Source organism: Ranitomeya imitator, chromosome 3 (genome assembly GCF_032444005.1).
Source record: "Ranitomeya imitator isolate aRanImi1 chromosome 3, aRanImi1.pri, whole genome shotgun sequence".
NCBI classification, from domain to species: Eukaryota; Metazoa; Chordata; class Amphibia; order Anura; family Dendrobatidae; genus Ranitomeya; species Ranitomeya imitator.
The window spans coordinates 338,704,847-338,712,127 of NC_091284.1; the positions used below are offsets into that span (position 1 = coordinate 338,704,847).

At 42.9% G+C, this 7,281-nt stretch overlaps 1 long non-coding RNA gene across 1 annotated transcript in view; it reads right to left on the reverse strand.

Moving 5' to 3' along the window:
* Window positions 1–7,051, reverse strand: part of LOC138672081 (uncharacterized) — a 92,088-nt gene extending 85,037 nt beyond the window's left edge. The window contains exon 1 of the long non-coding RNA XR_011319566.1: window positions 7,001–7,051. This is a non-coding gene — a long non-coding RNA (uncharacterized lncRNA). The remainder of the gene's footprint in view (window positions 1–7,000) is intronic.
* Window positions 7,052–7,281: the final 230 nt, after the last annotated feature.

Sequence of the window (7,281 nt, forward strand, 5' to 3'; positions counted from 1 at the left end):
AATGGAGCAGTGTACGGGGGCATATAGTATGGAGCATCTTATGAGGCCATAAACCATAATGGAGCAGTGTACGGGGGCATATAGTATGGAGCATCTTATGAGGCCATAAACCATAATGGAGCAGTGTACGGGGGCATATAGTATGGAGCATCTTATGAGGCCATAAACCATAATGGAGCAGTGTACGGGGGCATATATTATGGAGCATCTTATGAGGCCATAAACCATAGTGGAGCAGTGTACGGGGGCATATACCATGGAGCATCTTATGAGGCCATAAACCATAATGGAGCAGTGTACGGGGGCATATAGTATTAAGCATCTTATGAGGCCATAAACCATAATGGAGCAGTGTACGGGGGCATACACTATGAAGCATCTTATGGGGGCCATAAACCATAATGGAGCAGTGTACAGGGGCATATACCATGGAGCATCTTACGGGGGCCATAAACCTTTATGGAACAGAGTACGGGGCATACACTATGGAGCATTTTATGGGGGCCATAAACCATAATGGAGCAGTGTACGGGGCATATACTATGGAGCATCTTATGGGGGCCATAAACCATAATGGAGCAGTGTACGGGGGCATATACCATGGAGCATCTTATGGGGGCCATAAACCTTTATGGAACAGCGTACGGGGCATACACTATGGAGCATCTTATGGAGGCCATAAACCTTTATGGAGCAGTGTACGGGGGCATATACTATGGAGCATCTTATGGGGGCCATAAACCTTTATGGAGCAGTGTACGGGGGCATATACTATGGAGCATCTTATGGGGGCCATCAACCTTTATGGAGCAGTGTACGGGGCATATACTATGGAGCATTTTATGGGGGCCATAAACCTTTATGGATTAGCGTATGGGGCATATGGATGGGAGCAGCAAATTAAAGTACGGTGGCGCCGGATGGGAGCAGCACATGACAGAACGGGGGCGCAAGATGGGAGCAGCACATGACAGAACGGGGGCGCAGGATGGCAGAAGCACATGACAGAATGGGGGCGCAGGATAGAAGCAACACATGACAGAACGGGGGCGCAGGATGGGAGCAGCACATGACAGGATGGGGGCGCAGGATGAGAGCAGCAAATGACAGAATGGAGGCACAGGATGGATGCAGCACATGTCAGAATGGAGGTGCAGGATGGGTGCAGCACATGTCAGAATGGGGGCGCAGGATGGGAGCAGCACATGACAGAATAGGGCAGCACATGACAGAACGGGGGCGCAGGATGGGATCAGCACATGACAGAACGGGGGCGCAGGATGGGATCAGCACATGACAGAACGGGGGTGCAGGATGGCAGCAGCACATGACAGAACGGGGGCGCAGGATGACAGCAGCACATGACAGGATGGGGGCGCAGGATGGCAGCAGCACATGACAGGATGGGGGCACAGGATGGGTGCAGCACATGACAGGATGGAGACGCAAGATGGAGCAGCACATGACAGGATGGGGACGCAGGATGGAGCAGCACATACCAGGATGGAGACCATATACCAATATAAATGCTCGCCACCTGGGCGTAGAACGGGTTCAATAGCTAGTATACATATAATCTCATCAGTAGCAGCCGCCATCTCCTATCTCACTAATGGGAAAGTCTATCTACACTGAATGCACATTTTACTTCAGAATTGAGAATTTTGATAATGACTGATCAATTTTGGCAGAGAAAGAAGCATTTTTTTCTAACAAGGTATGCTTCAAAGTTGTTGATTTTCACGTATACTAATGATTTATGAAATAGAAACTACAGTTACTCTTTATATTTAATAGAGTATGTCCCGATCTCCAAGATACACCTTGTCATATCAGATTGCCATGTGCAAATTGGCCTATTTGTGCTCCAAGGGCCTCAATTCTACAGGTGCAGTCTATATAGCAGTTATAGAGTTCAAAATTTATATATTTGATCTTCCCATATACCTTTGCGCTGCTCTTTTTTCATTTTGCTTAATTATGATGTGATGCAGATACATACAAGTGCTTCTCACTAAATTAGAATATCATCAAAAAGTTAATTTATTTCAGTTCTTCAATACAAAAAGTGAAACTCATATATTCGATAGAGTCCTTACAGAGTGATCTATTTCAAGTATTTAGTTCTGTTAATGTTGATGATTATGGCTTACAGCCAATGAAAACCCAAAAGTCATTATCTCAGTAAATTAAAATACTTTATAACACCAGCTTGAAAAAATGATATTAAAATCTGAAATGTTGGCCTACTGAAATGAATGTTCAGTAAATGCACTGATTACTTGGTCGGGGCTCCTTTTGCATTAATTAATGCATCAATGCGGCATGGCATGGAGGCAATCAATGGAATCTCTATGGGCGAGTTTGCTGGCCAATCAAGCACAGTGATACTGTTGTTTTAAACCAGGTATTGGTACTTTTGGCAGTGTGGACAGGTGCCAAATCCTGCTGGAGAATGAAATTTCCAACTCCAAAAAGCTTGTCAGCAGAGGGAAGCATTAAGTGCTCTAAAATTTCCTGGTAGATGGCTGCGCTGACTTTGGTCTTGATAAAACACAGTGGACCTACACCAGCAGATGACATGGTTCCCCAAACCATCACTGATTGTGGAAATTGTGGAAATTTCACACTAGACCTCAAGCAGCTTGGATTGTGTGCTTCTCCACTCTTCCTCCAGACCCTGGGACCTTGATTTCCAATTGAAATTAAAAATTTACTTTCATTTGAAAACAACACCTAGGACCACTGAGCAACAGTGCAGTTCATTTTCTCCTTGGTCCAGCTAAGACGCTTCTGGCATTGTCTATTGGTCATGAGTGGCTTTTCACAAGGAATGCAACCCTTGTAGCCCATGTCCTGGATACGTCTGTGTGTGGTGGCTCTTGAAGTGATGACTACAGCAGCATTCCACTCCTTGTGAATCTCCCAAAAAATTTTAAATTACCTTTTCTTAACAATCCTTTCAAGGCAGTGGTTATCCCGGTTACTTGTGCACCTTTTTCTACTACACTTTTTCCTTCCACTCAACTTTCCATTATTATGCTTGCATACAGCACTCTGTGAAAAACCAGCTTTTTTGGCAATGACCTTTTGTGGCTTACCCTCCTTGTGGTGTGTCAATGACTGCCTTTTGGACATCTTTAAGTCAGCAGTCTTCCCCATGATTGTGGAGCCTACTGAAACAGACTAAGGGACCTTTTTAAATGCTTAGGAAGCCTTTGCAGTTGTGTTTTGCTAATTATTCTAATTTACTGAGGTAACGACTTTTGAGTTTTCAATGGCTGTAAGCCATAATCATCAACAGTAACAGAAATAAACACTTGAAAATGATCACTCTGTCTGTAATGACTCTATATAATATATGAGAATCACTTTTTGTATTGAAGAACTGAAATAAATTAACTTTTTGATGATATTCTAATTTAGTGAGAAGCACTTGTAAATAGTTCTATGGTCCATCACATGGAAGGTTTGTATGACCTTAAAGGGAACCTGTCATTACAAAAAACGCTATTAACCTGCAGATATGGGGTTGGTCTGGAGATCAACAGTGTTCCAAAGACATGCGGCCCCCATATTGAGATCCCGGCTGCCAGGTGGAAATTAACTTTATTCCTTTCAGCAGCCTCCAGACATAGTGGCACTTCCAGTGTGGCTTCAGTCACCACTCTATTTCCTGGCAGAAAGGCTTTCAGTGTGGTAGGAATCTACTAAAGGAGTTGTCCACTACTAGGACAACCCGTTCTCATTCCCCATGTTTGGCTCCATTAAAATAAAAAAAGCTTATATTTACCTCCTGTGCCCACTCCATTCCAGTGGTGTCAGCATTTGCCCTTCCGCGACTCACCGTGGTTGTTATGACTCGTGGTGCCCGGCAACCAAGCAGCACTGGTGTCACTGTTCACACCTTCAGACACAGCTCTCACTTTCTGTTGATTACTTATTCATCTGAAGGTGGGGATAGTGACGCCAGCACTGATTGGCTGCAAGGTTCACGTGTCATAACAACTTTACGTGAGCCCCAGGAATGCGAGTGCTAACACTGCTGATATTGTGCCATTACAGGAGGTGAGTATAAGATTTTATATACTGTATTAACACAGCCAAACATGGGGAATGAAAAGGGGTTGTCCTAGTAGTGGACAACCCCTTTAACATGCAGATTAACTCCATACCTGCAGGTTAATAGCACGTTAATAGCAGGTTAACTAATCGCCGATATAGTTAATCAATGCAGTAGAGCAGGGAGACACAATCTCCCTGCACTACCACTCACTGTTCTGTAGACCCCAGGTTGCTTTAAACCTGCGAACAACAGACGAGAAGGTGGTGCCAGGATAGAAGTGCCAGCATACGTGCAGGAAGTCAAATAATCCCGGGGCAGTGAGGACCCCGGTTTGCAGGAGGAATCGTCAGGATCTTGGAATAGGTGAGTATATGATGTATATAATGTTATTTTAATTGAAACATATGGTGTGACTGTGTGGGCATCATAAAATATGGGGGCCCCTCATACATTTCCTGAACTGCTAATTACATTTAAAAGCTTCCCTAGATTGGTGCCCATAGATTAGGACTCGGTCCTTCTGTCTGCCCTTAGTCACACACTGAAGTCATTTCTGACACATGGTAAGGTTTTTAATATTAGATAGTGTAGGTTCTGTCCCGATCAGAGGCACCTTGATGACGGTGGGATGGCTTTTATGCTATTTTTGATCAAAAACAGTATTACTAAGAACCCTGAGTTATTTAAATACACTTGCTTTTTACTTATTTAGTTACAGCATGGTTTTTTGCTCATTTTGTTTCTTCATACTTAACAAAAATCCCATTCATACACAACGGGGATAAAGAGGCATAGGTGAAAAATGTACTAAAATATATAATCTTTTATTCATATTGTATTAAAAAGTTTAAAATAAAGCAAAGGGATATTCTAAAAATTACCTGGGTACGGATAGAAGACAGGAATAATAAATTAGAGCAGTAAATTATTTACAAACACTGTTTCAAGATTACCTCTTATAAACCAATTAGCTTAGCTGAGGTGTGCATGTGGCCAGGGCAGAAATTAATGTAAGTAGATATCAGTCTTTGACTTATGGGGCGGTTTTATATAGAATACACTAATGCACTTAAAGGGAACCTGTCACCCCGAAAATCGTGGGTGAGGTAATCCCACCGGCATCAGGGGCTTATCTGCAGCATTCTGTAATGCTGTAGATAAGCCCCCGATGTTACCTGAAAAAGGAGAAAAAGACGTTATATTATACTCACCCAGGGGCGGTCCCGCTGCTGGTCAGGTCGGATGGGCGTCTCCGGTCCGCTCCGGCGCCTCCTATCTTCTTTCCATGACGTCCTCTTCTGATCTTCAGCCACGGCTCCGGCGCAGGCGTACTTTGCTCTGCCCTCTTGAGGGCAGAGGATAGTACTGCAGTGCGCAGGCGTCGGAAAGGTCAGAGGCCCGGCGCCTGCGCACTGCAGTACTTTGTCTGCCCTCAACAGGGCAGAGCAAAGTACGCCTGCGCCAGAGCCGTGGCTGAAGATCAGAAGAGGACGTCATGGAAAGAAGATAGGAGGCGCCGGAGCGGACCGGAGACGCCCATCCGACCTGACCAGCAGCGGGACCGCCCCTGGGTGAGTATAATATAACGTCTTTTTCTCCTTTTTCAGGTAACATCGGGGGCTTATCTACAGCATTACAGAATGCTGCAGATAAGCCCCTGATGCCGGTGGGATTACCTCACCCGCGATTTTCGGGGTGACAGGTTCCCTTTAATGACCATGATTTTGGTTACTTTCTCTTATGTGACAATAATCCTGTAATAATGTTAGCACTTTGCACGTAATGGATATATGTGAACACTACCTCCTGAGATTTATTGGTTTATAAGAGGTAATCTTGAAACAGTGTTTGTAAATAAATTACTGCTCTAATTTACTGCCCTAATTTATTTATCCTGGAATCTATCCATGCCCGCCTAATTTTGAGAATATCCCTTTGCATTATTTTAAACTTTTTAATAATTTTTTAATACAAAATTATGTATTTTTGTACATTTTTCACCTATGCCTCTTTATCCCGTTGTATATGAATGGGAATTTTGTTAAGTATGATGAAACATGAGGTTGGTATCTTACTTTAAATGGACACTTGATATGTATAAAGTCCATTTTGTTTCTTGTAGGTTTTGTGCACTTTATGGCTAATGTGAACATGTGTTTATGTGCTACATGTATACCAACTTAATCCAAGCTCAATTTTTGTGTTTTTTTACTTTGTATTTTTGCATGTTGTGCAAGCTGGGGTGTGGCCTCCCTTTCCTGAGCTGGTAATTACATTTAAAAACTTCCCCACACTGGTGTCCATAGATTGGGACTCGGTCCTTCTGTCTGCCCTTATTCACACACTGAGGTCAATTCTGACACATGGTAAGGTTTTTAAAATTACAGTAGATAGTATAGGTTTCGTCCCGAACCTTGACGAGGGTGGGATTGTTTTTTTTTTTCTGCTATTTTTTTTAATCAAAAATGATATTACTATGAACCCTGAGTTATTTAAATGCACTTACTTTTTACTTATTTAGTTACAGCAGGGTTTTTTGCTCATTTTGTTTCTTGTAGGTTTTGTGCCCCTTATACATTGTAGGAACTACTGTGGGAGGCCCTCATATATTATGGGGCCTCCATAAAGTGTGTTGGCCATTATACTATATAGAGGACTATGGGGAGTGCAGTATACTGTATGGAGGACTATGAGGAGACCAGGGCCAGGACTTTCCTACAGCACAAGTACCCAACCTGCCACTTGTAAATATCATGTCACTCATCCATAGAGTTTTTTTTTCTTTTGTAATGGATGAGGACTATGGGAAGTACAGTATACTGTTTAGGGAACAGAGGCCCACTCTGATGTTTTTCCCCCCTTCCTGAGCTTAACACCTAGCTACACCTCTGGCTAATACTCTTTTTAATTGTGAAAAGAAAACAAAGCCCTTACCTCATGAATCCAGCACACACACTGCATGTCATGTAGAACAGAGTATAGAAGATGAGAATGCAGAGAAAAAGATGGAAGTGGATGTTCTAGGGAAGAAGATGATATATATTCAGATTTTTAATAATTGATCTACCTTTATAAACAGTTACCTTAGTTCTTTAATCTCGGTATACACACGTCTCAAATCAGCAAGACTAGCAATTTTCTTGAACTTCTTAAAGAAGGCGGCATGTTGGAGTCAGACATTCCTGATTCATAAATAATCGCATGCCTCTTAAGGA